Source organism: Microcaecilia unicolor, chromosome 11 (genome assembly GCF_901765095.1).
Source record: "Microcaecilia unicolor chromosome 11, aMicUni1.1, whole genome shotgun sequence".
Classification (NCBI taxonomy): domain Eukaryota; kingdom Metazoa; phylum Chordata; class Amphibia; order Gymnophiona; family Siphonopidae; genus Microcaecilia; species Microcaecilia unicolor.
In genome coordinates, this window is record NC_044041.1 from 44,508,057 (window position 1) to 44,525,253 (window position 17,197).

Genomic DNA, 17,197 nt, shown 5'->3' on the forward strand with positions numbered 1-17,197 from the left:
GCACGTATGTACAAACCATTGCACATGTGTGAATAATAAACACATGCATGCTCTATTGGGACAGAGTGCCCAGTCTTATGAATAATGTTGTGACAAGGCAAGCCCCAGAGATTCCCCAGTGAAGCAGTTGAGCCCAGAACTACGGGTCCCAGAAGTCCTTGCAAGAATGAGAGAAGAGAGTAGTCCTAAAAAAAATGGAATGGATTCCCAGCCCCAGCAGGGGGAGCAATGGCTCGAGGCAGGGTGAGCCTGTTACTCCCTTCCCCACTAGAGGGAGAGGGAAGGATGAAGCTCAGTTTCCCTGGCTTCCGCCATCAGTATATAATTCCCCCCAGCTATGAGAAGGGGAGAGCAGATTTCCTGGAGGTACTCAGTCACCAGGAGAGAGGGGAGATGAATGGAAAGAGAGATTCCATGGAGTATGTGGAGGAAGGAAGTAGCTTGCCACTAGAGCTGCCTAAGGGAGAGGAGCCAGCTACCATGGAGTGGGAGAATTCAAAGGTTGCCCAGCCCAGCACTTGAAGGCAGTGGAGGAGGCCACACCGGGCGTGAGGCTGAGAGGTAGGAGAAACTGCCAACCCTGCTCCTTACAGGGTTCCCTCTGTGCTGTGAAAAGGCAGGTGATTTGTGGTATTGGTTTGATGTGCAAAGGCTGTCCATGAAGATTTGTTCTGAACTGCTGTGCTATATTGGGAGTGTGCTGAACTCTTAGTTACTAAACCCTTCTGAAGGAGGGGGAAGGGAAAGCTAATGCCCTAATAGAAGACCTGAGGTCTTGAGGAGCTGAGCGTTTGGTTTTTCTTTTGAAGATTATCTTATGAGGACTGTACATTTTTTCTTTTGAAGACTATATTAAGAGGGCTGTACCTTTTGTTTTGAAGAATATATTATGATTTTTGGTATGAAATTGCCGTGATAATAAAATACTTTGGCCCTGAGTCCCAGTATCAGCAGCATTCTGTCCTGGAACCCTGGTTTAACTTTTTGGGGCTCCCAGTTCAATTTTTGGTTAAATATTTTTATTTCTAATTTGTGATCTCTTGTTCTATATTTGGTGAGGGTCTGTTAGTGTGTTGATCAAGTCTCCACAGTTCTGTAATCTGCATTCTCAGATAATTGAACTGGTCGTTGTTTTGTTGTCTTTTTATTTTTTTAAAGTTTGCTGCAGAAGTGCATTTTTATGTAAAAGATAAAATAATACATTGGATGCAAATGATAAATGGAGAGCTTTGGATCTAGAAAAGCTGTGCACTAAAGGAGATTCAATAGTTCATTATAGAGCCATATATGATGCCTCATTGTCTTTAAAATTAAACAAAAATGAAAGATACTGATGTAATAAATTGATCCATAGTGTGTTTGGTTAGTAAGCATTATGATATGTGATAGTAATGGCATGTGAGGAAATTGGAGGGGAGGCAGAGAGAAGAGGGGTTCAGGGAGGGGGGGGGGCCTCTTTTATTTTCTGACCTGGGCTCCAGCACAGCTAACATTGGTCCTGACCCTTGCTGTGTAACCGGTGGGGATCCCCAAGCACCCCCAGCTGTGGAATTCATCCAAAACGGCCAGAAATCCCTTCTCCCAAGCTCTGCAGTTGATGACAGCATCCTTGAGCCACCGATAACTATACATGCATGGGGTGCCGGCATCAGTGACTTACGGACATTGCTGCTGCCTGCCAAGCTTGGTAAAAGGGAATTCTGGCCACCTTCAGAGAAAGTATTATTTATATTTTGAGGTGGGGTAAGGCAGGGCAGAGAATTTTGTGCCCACCTACTTTGGGCTCAGGCCCACCCAAAATTGGCTATCTGGCTATTTATTTATTTTTGTTACATTTGTACCCTGCGCTTTCCCACTCATGGCAGGCTCAATGCAGCTTACATGGGGCAATGGAGGGTTAAGTGACTTGCCCAGAGTCACAAGGAGCTGCCTGTACCGGGAATTGAACTCAGTTCCTCAGGACCAAAGTCCACCACCAGGCCACTGCTAGAGGGATTAACCCTAATCCTCCTTTCCTGAGGGTGTTCAGGTTCTTCTATCTCTCCCTTAATCTTAAGGCTGGGTGTTTTATCCCTAAAGGCTGGAATCTGCCCTCTAGAGGTTTTTTTGTTTTTTTTGAGGTTTGCAGGCTGCCTCATCACAGTATTCATCACCATTCCACTGCCCACTGCAAGAAAGGAATGCTGCAAAATCACATGAACTAGTTCTGGAAAAGCCTGAATGACCATAACTCATGATTTGTCCGGCAGAAAAGAAACAATTGTTTTTCTTACTTATTTTCCCAGCAGTAGAACAGCTCCTTACTTGAAAAGGCACTTCAAGTCAATTTTTTTTCCCTTATTTGCCACTCTCTCAAAGGTGTATTTATGTTTTTTCTGCCATTGCAAACATGACAGGTGATAATTAAGCTTCACTCTTTGAGTTTATAAATATAGACGAGAGGAATAGCATGCCCAGGAAAGTTTCACATCGGGTGCAATGTTCTGCATTATGGAGCAGTAGAGCACAGATGGTACAGTCCCCTGGTTGAGCTAAGGTCTCAAGATGTAACCTGCTATCCAGCATGAGGTGTAAGCTGATGACTTTGAGAAAGGGGAGGGAGGCTGTTTAACTCCTCCTCCTTCATCTGTGACAATTCTATTTCCTTGTATTAATATAAGAAAAATAAATAAGGGGCCCTTTTACTAAGCCGCGTAAGCGTCTATGCGCACGCCAAAATGGAGTTACCGCATGGCTACCGGGTGGCCTTTGTGGTAATTTCATTGTTCGCACGCCTGAAAAATATTTTTTATTTTCTGGCGCGCGTCAGCTATGCGCGCAAGTGGCGTTTGGCATGCGTAGGTCACTACCGCCCGGTTACCGTGTGAGACTTTACCGCTAGGTCAATGGCTGGCGGTAAGGTCTCAGACCCAAAATGGATGTGCGGCAATTTGCATTTTGCCACATGTCCATTTTTGTCAAAGTTTATAAAGGCATTTTTTACAGATGCGCTGAAAAATAATTCTGCGAGCGCCTAAAACACGCGTCTACACTACCTCAGGCCATTTTCAGCGCACCTTTGTAAAAGGGCCCCCCCTAAATGATTGTAAGCTCTTTGAGCAGGGACTGTCTTTCTTCTATGTTTGTGCAGCGCTGCGTATGCCTTGTAGCGCTATAGAAATGCTAAATAGTAGTAGTAGTAGTAAATGATTGTGGGATTCTAAGTAGTAGAGACCAGAAAGTCTTATTTGACAGACAGGTTTAAGAAAATGGGGTGAAATAAATGCTATAAAGAGAGGATTGCTCAGGGTAGTAGTCACAGCATTACAGAGCTTTTTGCTTTTATGTCACTGGTTCAAATCCCAGCTAAGGTAACCTATTGCGGATGCACACAGGGAAAGCATTTTTATTATGGATGGCTTTTATCCCAATTTTTGGAATTATTTTGCTTCAAACATTTATTTTAAGAAAATATATTTAATGTATGTTAGAGCTTTCCAATGTGCAGTAATTGACTTAACATGCTTTAATTCCATCTTAATGTCATGTTAAATCAATTTAGCGCATGCAAAATTTTGAAGGTGCGCTATCAAAATGTGGGACCTTTTTACTAAGCAGCGCTATCCCCAGCTTGGGTCTTTCTGGCATGCTAATGCCACTTCGAGCGCAGCCAGGAAATAGCTAATTTTCCCATTAACATGCAGCCATTAGTGCGTGAGCGTGTACCAACATCTATTTTGTAGGTGATAGGGGCTCACACGCTAATCCTGCAATAATCAGGTAGCATAGCAGTGCCTACTCCCAGCCCCCAAACATGCCCCCAGCACTAACAAATACATGTTATTTTTTAGTGCATGGGTAGCATTCACACATGCAAAAACTACCGCAGGACACCTGCGTGCGCCCCAAGGTAGTGCATTTTAACCTGTGGTAAGCACATTTTACTGCTTATTATAGTTTAGTAAAAGGATCCCTGAATATGCTCTAATGAATGCACATCCCTAACTGAAAATACGAATCGGAGAAAATTTTTCCTTCGCTCAAAATGTAATTAAACTCTGGAATTCATTGCCAGAGAATGTGGTAAAGGTGGTTAGCTTAGCAGGGGTTTAAAAAGGTGTGGACAGCTTCCTAAAGGAAAAGTCCATAGACCATTATTAAATTAACTTGGGGGAAATCCACTGCTTATTTCTGAGATAAGCAGCATAAAATATATTGTGCTTTTTTGAGATCTTGTCAGGTATTTGTGACCTGGATTGGCCACTGTTGGAAACAAGATGCTGGGCTTGATGGATCTTTGGTCTATCCCAGTGTGACAATACTTATGAACTTATGTAAGTTTTTAGCCCACTTCCAGGGGCAATAGGAAAAGCAGTCTGATACTTAACATAGTAGCATAGTAGATGGCAGCAGATAAAACTTGTGCGGTCCATCCAGTCTGCCCAACAAGATAAACTCATTGTATAAGCTACTTTATATGTATACCTGACCTTGATTTGTCCTTGCCATTTTCAGGGCACAGACCATAAAAGTTTGCCCAGCACTAGCTTTGCTTCCCAATTACCGGTGTTACCACCCAATCTCCACTAAGCTTCTGTGGATCCATTCCTTCTGAGCAGGATTCCTTTGTGCTTATCCCATGCAGTTTTGAATTCTGTTACTGTTTTCATCTCCACCATCTCCTGTGGGAGGGTGTTCCAAGTATCCACCACCCTCTCTGTGAAAAAATACTTCCTGACATTTTTCCTGAGTCTGCTCTCCTTCAACCTCAATTCATGTCTTCTAGTTCTACGGCCTTCCCATCTCTGGAAAAGGTCTATTTGCAGATTAATACCTTTCAAGTATTTGAACGTCTGTATCATATCACCCCTGTTTCTCCTTTCCTCCAGGGTATACATGTTCAGATCAGCAAGTCTCTCCTCATACGTCTTGTAATGCAAATCCCATACCATTCTCATAGCTTTTCTTTGCACCGCTTCAATACTTTTTACATCCTTAGCAAGATACGGCCTCCAAAACTGAACACAATGCTCCAAGTGGAGCCTCACCAATGACTTATACAGGGGCATCAACACCTCCTTTCTTCTACTGGTTACACTTCTCTCTATACAGCCTAGCATATTTCTGGCTATGGCCACCGCCTTACTGTTTTGTCACCTTCAGATCCTCAGATATTATCACCCCAAGATCTTTCTCCCTGTCTGTGCATACCAGACTCTCACCGCCTAACACGTACGTCTCCCATGGATTTCTACTCCCTATGTGCATCACTTTGCACTTCTTTGCATTGAATTTTAATAGCCAAACATTAGATCATTCTTCTAGCTTCTGCAGATCCTTTTTCATGTTTTCCACTCCAGAGTGTCCACCCTGTTACAAATTGTGTATGCCTCAGTGCTGATTTGTGACAAGGACACAATGGTGAGAGAGATTCGCCTTCACTAGGTTTCAGAAGCCAGACAATGAGCAATGCTAGAACATCATTACAAAATAAGGGCCCTTTTACTAAGCTGTGGTAAAAGGGGGCCTGCACTAGCATCATCGCGTGTTTTTGACGCGTACTGAGGCCCCCATTTACCGCAGCAAGTAAAAGGCTGTCATTTTTTCTCTAAAAGAAATGGCCGTGTGGTAAGTGAACCACTTATCATGTGGCCATTTGGGGGGGGGGGGGGGGGCACTTATTTTTGTAGCACTGGAAATGGCACACACTGGGGGTGGGAACAACCTCTGGGCTCCTGCGGTAATTCTGGATTGTCGCAAACTAACCCTTTTGGTAAAAGAGCCCTTAAAACAGAGTGATTGCTGTGTTAGTCCACTTTAAAAGTAACAAATAGAAAAAAAAACACAAAACATAAAAGGAAAATAAGGTTGTACCTTTTTTATCAGAGTAATTTAATACATTTTTGACGAGCTTTCAAAGGCCAGAACTTTCTTCCTCAGGTCAGGACAATAGGATCAAAAAGGTGACTATCAGAATATATAAATGAAACATAAAAGCATTCCAATGTCAGTCTTGAGGGAAAGGAAGGGGTGGAGGTGAGAAACAGGGAGAGATGGATGGGTGATCAGAGGTTGACAACACAGTATAATTTTATGGCTTATAATGTGATAAGAAACCCAGATCTTTTCTCTCAGGTGGTTGTCAAAATATTTCATCATCTTAAATTCAAAGGTCTTGTGTTTCTGGATTGTTTTCAAATTTCCTCTTAGCATTCTGACCATAGGGTAATTGATGCAGTGCTCTCTTAGACACCCCACAGCTAGACAGTTTTTCAGCATACTTCACTATGAACATCCATGAGATAAATTAACATATATTTGGTTTCCAATGCATACAAATATTTATGTGATGCACATTTGTTGAGGATAACCTGACTAGCTGTAGAGTCCTTAGGACAAATGCATGAAGCCCTAAGATAGCAGTTCAATGGTAAAACTATAGACAGGGTAATTCTATAACTGGGCATGTGCTGTTATGTGCATCTTGCATGCGTGATGCCTTCATATGCAGTTATGCACACCAGTCTACTATGAGCTATTCTACAATGTAGTGGGTATGTACTATCACACATTACTGCAAGAGAGCGGAGTATAGGCAGGCTATAGGTGTGGTGTCATGCACATGTGTAAGTTACGTACATCACAGGGCATACTTAGACTCACTCACTTAAACCTGTCATTGACCGGGCATAAGTGGTTGCACTGCAGACGTGCTGGCATTCCCTAATGGCTTATGTGTGCCCAGATAAGAACATAAGTGTTGCCATACTGGGGCAGACCAAAGGTTCATCAAGTCCAGTATCTGTTTCCAACAGTGGCCAATCCAGGTCATAAGTACCTGACAAGATCCCTGAACAGTAAAACAGATTTTATGCTGCTTATCCTAGAAATAAGGAATGGATTCTCCAAGTCCATCTTAATAATGGCTTATGGACTTTTCTTTGAGAAAATTATCCAAGCCTTTTTAAACCCCTGCTAAGCTAAATGCTTTTACCACATTCTCTGGCAATGAACTCCAGAGTTTAATTACACATTGAGTGAAGAAATATCTTCTCTGGTTTGTTTTAAATTTAAGAAGCTTCATTGCATGCCCCCAGACATATTTTTGGAACGAGTAAACAAGGGGCTCGTGTCTACCACTTCCACTTCACGCAGTTTTTTATAGACCTCTATCATATCTCCCCTCAGCTTTCTCTTCTCCAAGCTGAAGAGCCCTAGCTGATTAGCCTTCCTCAGAGGGAAGTCGCCCCACCCCCTTTATCATTTTTGTCACCCTTCTCTGTACCTTTTCTAATTCTGCTATATCTTTTTTTGAGATGCGTTGGTCAGAATTGCACACAGTATTCGAGATGAGGACGGTTGCACCATGGAGTGTTAAAAAGGCATTATAACATTCTTAGTTTTGCTTTCCATTCCTTTCCTAATAATCCCTAATATTTTATTTGTTTTCTTAGACACCACTGCACACTGAGGGTTTCAATGTATCATCAACGATGACACCTAGATGCCATTATAGGATTGTTGCACAGTGTATGCAATAGTGGTGGTAGGCACCAAGCTGTACAATTGTTCCCATAATTCTTAATTCTTCTTTGTGTTAAGGTGTAATAGGATTTAGAACCTACAAGAAAATGACAGATGGTTCAACAGGCACCTTTATCCGAAATGACACAATGCATTGGCCAAGTGAGCATTCATAACAGATACCACTGTGCACTGGTATTTCAGGAACCATGAGGAGTTCATCCACATAGCGAGAATGACTAATGCATGTATATACTGTAATACTCAGAAAATCAGTCCAGGTGAAGAGTTAGACTGAATCAGAGTCTATAATCATTCCTTGTGCGATCTATTTCTGTTTGGGTGCCATGATTTGCTGGAAACCAAAAACCTAATAAAAAGTCCAGGGGTGTTCTGAGAAGTTACATGCGTTGCTACAGAATGCTGCTTCAACTTGCCTAACTTGGGCATCAGCATTTACACCAGGTTTCAACAGGCGTAAGTCTGGCACCTAGGGTTAGGATGAGAATCAGTACTAAGTGCATCATTTTCCAGTGCCAAAATTTGAGCACCGATTATAGAATTCCCTCCTAAGCATAAAATTGTACGTACAATTAGGGGATAGCATGTTAAACAATCCACAACAATAAGGGGCTTATTTTCAAAACAGAAAAATGTTTGAAACACGGCACAAAGTGGCAATTTGGCATTTTATTTGCCAAAACATCCAAATTGCTATTTTCAAAACACATTTTTAAGACATTCTTCTATGTAGTTTATCAGCAGTTTGTCCAAATCAAAAGGGGGTGTGTTGGCGGCAGGATTTGGGTGTTCCTACTTGGACGGTGACCAAAAAAGCAAACAGGATGCTAGGAATTATTATGAAAGGTATGCAAAATAAGACCAAGAATATTATAATGCATTTGTATCACTCCATAGTGTGACCTCACCTTGAGTATTGCATTCAATTCTGGTCACCGTATCTCAAAAAAGATATAGCAGAATTTAAAACGGTTCAATTAAGAGCGACCAAAATGATAAAGGGGATGGAACTCCTCTCGTATGAGGAAAGGCTAAAGAGGTTAGGGCTCTTCAGCTTGCAAAAGAGACAGCTGAGGGGAGACATGATTGAGGTCTTCAAAATCCTGAGTGGTGTAGAATGCGTAAAAGTAAATTGATTTTTCACTCTTTCAAAAAGTACAAAGAACAGAGGACACTTAATTTAATTACATGGAAATACTTTTAAAACAGAGAGGAGGAAATATTTTTTCATCCAGTGAATAGTTAGGCTCTGGAACTCATTGCTGGAGGATGTGGCAACTGCGGTTATCTTATCTGGGTTTAAAAAAATTGTTTGGACAAGTTCCTGGAGGAAATGTTCATAGTCTGTTATTGAGATTGAAGTGGGGGAAGCCACTGTTTGCTATTATTTGGGTTTCTGCTAATGTGCTTTTGACTTGGATTGGCCATTACTGGAAGCAGGATACTGGGCTAGAAGGACCATTAGTCTGACCCAGTATGGCTATTCTTATGTTCTTATGGATCAAAGCAAAAACATTCAGAGCTAAAACCTTGACATTTTGGGCTAGACCTGTTGTAATAATGACTAAGTCACAAAAAGGTGCCCCAAATGACCACTGGAGGGGTTAAGACATGGCCCCTCCTTACTCCCCCAGTGGTCACTGACCCCCTTCCACCTCCCAAAGATGTAAAAGAAACAGTACATACCAGCCTCTATGACAGCTTCAGATGTTATGGCCAGTCCTATTATAGAAGCAAGCAGGTCCTTGGAGTACCCTAGTGGTTGGTGCAGTGCACTATAGAGAAGGGGACCCAGGCCCATAAACTAGTCTAACTATTATACTGTGAGCCCTCTAAAACCCACCAAAAACCTACTGTACCAAATATAGGTGACACTTGTAGGCATAAGGGCTTTGAGTACAGTAGGTTTTTGGTGGGTTTGCCATACAATATAAGGGAAATGGGGGAAGGGAAATGGGACTTGATATACTGCCTTTCTGAGGTTTTTGCAACTACATTCAAAGTGGTTTACGTATATTCAGATACTTATTTTGTACCAGGGGCAATGGAGGGTTAAGTGACTTGCCCAGAGTCACAAGGAGCTGCAGTGGAAATTGAACTCAGTTCCCCAGGATCAAAGTCTATTGCACTAACCACTAGGCTACTCACAGTACCTGGAACTTTTTATATGAAGTCTACTGCAGTGTCCCCTAGGATGCCCCACTGCTTTGCTGGGATAGCTGTCTGGTCAGTCTACTAATAATGCTGGCTCTTCCTACATCCCAATGGCTTGATTTTGTGCATCCAAAAAGATAGACGCACTACGCAAAACAACATCTAGCAAATGGTTATTTTTGAAAAAACAGATAGATGTTTTTCAGGATTGAAAATGACCATGTTTGCTACTGGATTTTTAGATTTTTTTCGCAAAACGTCCAAAGTTGGATATAGACGTCATATCAAAAATGCCCCTCCGTGTGAGTCAGAAAACAGACACTAAGGGAAAGGGAAAAGCATTAAGCAACGTATCACCTGTGACTATGAGGATTAAGATACTGTATAGAATTAATATCTTATTACACATTTTGATAGTGCTGCTAGATGTACACATTACTATACACAAACACATAAGAGAAAGCCCTGCTTGACACATTTTACAATCTAGATATTAGAGCATATACCTACATGTGAAATAAAGATTAAAGCAGTTGTTCCAAAACCTGTCCTAGGGGACCACCAACTAGTCAGGTTTTCCAGTTATCCACAATCAATATACATGGGATAGATTTTCCTGCCTATTACCTCTATTATATGCAAAATATCTCATGTATATTCAAAATCCCAACTAGTTGATGGTCCCTTAGGTTTGCAAACCACTAGATTGGAGGATTGATAGTGTATTGAACTCTTTGGTCCATGCTAGGTGTTACTTTGATTGTCCACCCTTGAGGACAAACCAAAGCAATACCCTTGTTCCCAAACATTCTGGCTGGTCTTTGCATCCTCTGGTAGCTGAAGGCTCCAAAGTACGGACCAATAAAGAGGAATAAACGCAGTTGCACCCGAAGTGGTGTTCACTTTGGATTTTACAAGGTTAGTGTGCATTTCATAGAGGAATCCCCTAAAATGCTGAAATACAAGTCCACCTAAATCTATGTGAAGAAAAGTATGTCAATCTTGATTTTAATGTTTATTGTATCCTAGAGAATTCCTTTGATTTATTACAATGGTTGGTTATTAAAATGATGAATAGTGTGTTTGTACATCACAAGTTGCAAAGTATTCATGGGGGCATGTTACATCTGCTAGTTATTCATCAAAAAGTGCAGACAAAGGTTGATTAATGGCATCTTATGTGTTTACAGCAAGAATAAATACAATCAAAGATTAAGGGTAATAAATTATTAAAATGTATTTACACAAGGGCTGATTTCAGCAGAGGGATGGTAGGTCATTTTTTCATTAGGTAACTATCATTTACATATTTGTCAAAGGCAAGGTGTTTGGTTCAAGCTCATGAATATAATTTTCTAGCAAACTGATTCTCTGTCCTAGATGTTATCAAATCAGCAGGAAGTAGAAGTTGGCGTGGATCATGGATATTTTTTTTACATGATGTGCTGAAACTCTGACAATGAATTCCTTTTGGGCATAAAAAGTTCAGTATACATGGGGGTTAATTATTATAGATCCAAGGACCGATGTGAGGCCCCATTTGGCATATAGGCTGCACGTGAATTTTAGGGGATAATGCTATAACATATATGCTGACATTTACATGTCAATTATAGATGTAAATATTTAGAATAATGGCATTTATGCACATCTGTGTAAACATGTATAAGCAATTATTAAAATTCTGCCTAAGTGCTATTCTGTAAATACTTGTTTAGTTTATGTAACCCCAGATTCTATAAAGGGCACCCAAATTTGGGGAAAGATCCCAGATCAGCACCCAAAATAATTAATTAATAGACTCCAATGATTTAATTAATAGAGTTAGCAAGCAATTAATGGGCACTAATTATATTTTGAGTGCCAAATGGCTACATGCTATTCTGTAACAATGGGTGCCTAAATTGGATTGTGCCCAACTCAAAAGGGGGTGTGGCCATATGAAGGGCATGGGCAGGTGAGGAGGATTAAAAAAAAAAGATACGCACTGTGTTACAGAATAGCGGGGATCTGTGTCCAACAACTTGCACAGCAGGATTTACACCAGATTTCAGCTGGTGTAAGTCCTCACGCCCAAAGCTGAGCAAGAAATTCAGCATTCAACACTCTTCTATAGCTCTCATCCCAGACTGCCCTTGATAGAATAACTTTGAGCACCAATTTTTATCAGCACCTAATTTTTGACACCATTTATAGAATTTTCCCCATAGTAGAGGGGTGAACACATGGGTAGAGTGTGGGCAAAGCATGGATGATGCTCAAACCTACGTGCATATCTCCAAGAATACTGCAAATGGCATGGGTAGCTGCAGCACTTAGGTGCTATCACACCAGCTCTATCCGGTTGGGCTAGTGTTAACAACACTTCTTTTTCAGCATTTTACAAACCATCACGGCCAATCGCTGTGATTTCTGAACTCTCATTTTCTCAAACAAACACACAGACTCCTGATGCAGGCCTTCTGGCTGAAACACAATGTTGTGTTGAGTCATTTTGATTACCAATAAAGAATGTTTTACTTTAGATCTCTTGTGGTCCTTTCTCTGGAAACCCTGGTTTTCATTCCCACTCTCCTCCTTGACAAGAAAATAAGTGTTGCCATATTGGGGCAGACCAAAGGTCCATCAAGCCCAGTTTCCAACAGTGACCAATCCAGGTTACAAGAACCTGGTAGAAGCCCTTCTAATGTTCTAGAAAGGCTCCTACCAGGTGCTCTCCAAGCACCTCCTTCTAGGCACCCTGTTATAGAGTTGCACTCTATTTGGATAGTGCCACTGAAATTACCAGATAAGTGCCACTGATTGGGTCTATCTGGATAGCAGGTGCTGTTATTTGCATAAGTGCTTTTAAATAGTGACCCCCAAATTTATGGTAGCACAAGAGTGGAAGACGCCAAACTCAATCTCCAGCGGATCAAGAAGAAATTTATAGTCCATTAACAGATAGAAAGAATATCTTTTAAATTATGCGTTTTCATTCACCAAATTCTGTTTGGTCAAGCCCTATCATATATGAATAATCTTTACTGAATTACCCCCTCATAATGCTGTTTCATCATCTAAAGAATATCTTGTCTAACATTTCCCTATCTGTAAGAATGTGAGATATAAAACAATTTACTCTGCTAATTTCTCCTATCAAGGCACCAAAATTTGGAATTCTCTTCCTAAATCAATCAAGTTTACAGATGATTACCTAACTTTTAGAAGTCTTCTAAACACACATTTCTTCAGTCTGGCCTTTCTGAATACAAAGGACTCTATTTGAATTTTACCCACACCTTTTTCTTAATCTCGTTTCCCATCTAGTCCTGCCTAATTATGCTCTCACCTCTCCACCCTTAATTATTTGTTTGTCCTTGAGATAGTCTAAATCCCTGGTTATTTACTGCACATGTATTAATTTGCTTCTTGAAGTTATTGGAATTTGTTATATTCTGTACATTATTATATTTTATTCACTTTATTGTTTGTAAGCCACATTGAACTTGAGTCTATATTGGGCTAATGTGGGGTATAAATGTCATGAATGAATAAATAGATAGATAAAAGACAGATGGCCCATGTTGGGTTTGTCAGCACTTTCTTTGTATTTATTGAACATACATTTCTTCTTGATCCACTGGAGATTGTGTTTGGCGTCTTCCATTCTTGTGCTACTTTTGTGCTCCTTTGTGGAATACTCTTCTTGGCTCCTGTTTGGTTTTCCCAAAATGTTATGAACAGAATACTCTCAACCAAGCCCCTTTCCTCATGCAAAACCTCTCCTAATGTAACCAATTTATGTAAATGCAAGCATCATCAGATATCCAGATGCAAACACAAAACAATACTAGGATTTAGTAACTGAATTAAACATAATAAACTTGGATAAGTTTGAGGTTGAAAATATTAAAGGGTAACAGTGATTAAAGGACCTTGAATAAGGCATGGGATCATTTTCAGAACATATCCAGTTTGAATACAGAAATCACCATACATGATCACGCTAAAGGCCTCTCAAACCCTATATTCTCTTTCCAACAGTGGCTCAATCCAGCTGACAAGAATCTGGCAGGATCCCAAAAAGTAGCAAGATTCCATGCTACCAACCCCTTGAGATAAGCAGTGACTTTCCCCAGGTCTACCTAATGGTTGTCTATTGACTTTTTCTAGAGGAACTTGTCCAAACCTTTTTCAAACTCAGCTACACTCAGGGCCGCTGAGGGGGGTGGGGGGGGGGGGGAAGATTCTCCAGGCTTGGCCGCCAAGGAGGGCCCGGCATCAGCGATCAAAAGAGAGTGCTGTGCAGGCCACAGGTCCTTCTTCCTGCTGCGTCCTGCCTATGTGGAAACAAGAAGTTACTTCAAAGGAGGCAGGACATGGCAGGAAGAAGGACCTATAGTCGGCAGAGCACCCTTTCTCTTGTTCGTTGCTGTGGGAAGGGGGAGGTGGTGATGGCAGGGGAGAGCAATGGAGGGGATCAGCGGTGGGGGGTGGTAGGGCCCTTAAGATTGTTTGCCCCGGGCCTAGCTTTGACCATTTTGGAGCTTTTTCTGACATCTATATTGACTGAATCACTCAATGGTGATCCTTCAAAATTAATTTTTAATTAATATTAACTTATATTAATATTAACTAAATTGTGATTAATACAACTCCAAAAGTAGGTTTGATGTGTTAATACCTGCCAGAGAAGGAGTTTGTTAGTATTTCTCATGTATTGCTTGCAATATTTTCAGAAGTTTTCAAGCAAGAGGAAAGGATGCCTTTACAACCTCTATATGGTTACAACTGGAAAGAGAAATGTCACACCCAGTTCCACTTATCGTTTTAGCCCATCCTAATATTCACTTATGTTCTCTCACCATACTATGCCTGTGCTGCAAACCACTTCTTTGGCATTTGTTCGGCTAGCAAAAACATTGCCAAAAAATCCCAATAGTATAGATGATGTACCATTATGGAAGAATAAAAGTTGAGACTCTATGATCAAACACTAACTTGGCCAATTTAGCAAAATTATAATATCTGTTTTTTAAGCCAATTACTATCAGATGGCCAATTGAAATCATTCGCACAACTGTAATTGGATTTTGACATTCCTGACTCCCAGTTTTTACAATGGTATCAGCTACAAGGTATTATTAAATCAAACAACTGGGATTTAACTTGTATAAATCAAGTTTCAAATGTGATTACATTTATTGAAGGTCCATGTACATTGTCTCATCGTGCTTCAATGTTTTATAAAACATTTCAAATTATAATTAGTATTCTTGTAAAAGTATTCAACAAGTATGGGAGAAAGATCTTGATGCTTCATTATCAGATGCTCAATGGTCTCAGATACGGTCTATGGGTTCTAGAGCATCTTTATTGGCAGTTATTACTCAATGTATGTTTTTTTATATATCATAGAGCTCTGTGGACTCCTCATAAGTGCAAAGCAATTGATCCATCAAAATCAGACTTATGTCAGGAAGTATTTTTTCATGGAAAGGGTGGTGGATATGTGGAATGCCCTCCCGTGGGAGGTGGTGGAGATGAAAATAGTAATGGAATTCAAAGATGCGTGGGATAAACACAAAGGAATCTTGTTTAGAAGGAATGTATCTACGGAATCCTAGCGGAGATTGGGTGGCAACGCCTGTAATTGGGAAGCAAAACCAGTGTTGGGCAGACTTCTATGGTCTACACCCTGATTGAAACTGAATAGATATGGATGGGCTGGAGTGTAAATTTTAAGGGGCTTCGACATTTAGCTTCAGAACTTTTAGTACAGGAAGAGTGCTGGGCAGACTTCTACGGTCTGTGCCCTGAGAATGGCAAGGACAAATCAAACTCTGGTATACATATAAAGTATCATATACCATGTAAAATGAGTTTATCTTATTGAGCAGACTGGATGGACCATTCAGGTCTTTATCTGCCGTTATTTACTATGTTACTATCAGGCTCATTTTTGAAAGAGATGAACATCCAAAAAGTGACATAAATCGGCATTTGGACGTCCATCTCTCAGAGACGTCCAAATCGGTATAATCGAAGCCTCATTTTGGACATCTCTATATGAAGTCCATCGCAAGGACATCCAAATCTCAAGGGGGTGTATCGGAGGCGTGATGAAGGCGGGACTTGGGCATTCCTAAGACTTGGACGTCTTTGAGCCATAATGGAAATAAGCAAAGACGTCCATGACTAAAACTTGGACGTTTTCACCCAGACCTGTTTTTATTACGAATAAGGCACAAAAAGGTGCCTGAAATGACCAGATGACTACTGGAAGGAATCAGGGATCACTTCCCCTTACTACCCCAGTGGTCACTAACCCACTCCCATCCTCAAAAAGCATCATTAAAAATATTATGGCCCAGCCTCTATGCCAGTCTCAGATGTCATACTCAGGTCCATAACAGCTCATGCAGGTCCTTGGAGTAGTTTCGTAGTTGGTGCAGTGCACTTCAGACAAGCGGATCCAGGCCCATACCCCCTACCTGCTACATTTCTGGAGGAAACAGTGAGCCCTCCAAAACCCACCAGAAACCCTCTGTTCCCACATTTAGGTGTTCCCCTTCACCCATAAGGGCTATGGTAGTGGTGTACAGTTGGGGGTAAGGGTTTTGGGGGGGGGCTCAGCACACAAGGTAAGGGAGCTGTGTACCTGGGAGCATTTTAGGGTGCCCCGATGCTTTCCTGGCATGTTAGGGGGACAAGTGTACTACAAATGCTGGCTCCTCCCATGTCCATATAGCTTGCATTTGGACGTTTTAGACGTGGACGTTTTTGGTTTTAAAAATCGCCTAAAATCAAAGATGTCCAAATCCATGGATGTCCATGGTATTTTCGAAACCAAACATGGATGTCCATCTTTTTTCAAAAATGACCTTCTCCCCGCCTCTGAATTTGGACATTTTACAAAGACGTCCAAATTCCAACTTAGACATTTCTTTCGAAAATGTTTTTCCACGTTACTTATTTTGGTTGTGTAAATGACAGAAAGAAACTCTGATGCATCTACTTTATGATTGTCCTAATACTTTTATATTTTGGCAAGATGTATGGAACAAATTACAAGACATCTTTAAGTTCAAATTGCCATTAATACCAAAATATGTAATATGGGAATCTCTATCCATTTCCTTTCCACTTTCTGATGAAGATGAATTATTGATTTCTTAATCATCATAACTGTGAAACTGATCATTTCTCACTGGAAAGATAATACTCGACTTAATATATATATTTGGTGGAATTGGATTCTTTTGTACAAAAAATATGAACAAGCTCTTCAGTTTCATCACTGCGGTTTACCAGCCAGAATTATAAAATGGACTACTTTGGACTCTTTTCTTTCAGCAAAGGTTTCTTAATTATGGCTATAAATAACTACAGTAGCTTGATGTTAGCAGCTGTTATGTTCATTCATCTTTGTATTGATTTTGTATAACTTCAAGTTAAAATAATAAAAAGAATTTTTTAAGCCAGATAAATAGCTTTTCTCTATAGAAACTGAGAGCCCCTTTTACTAAGCTGTGTA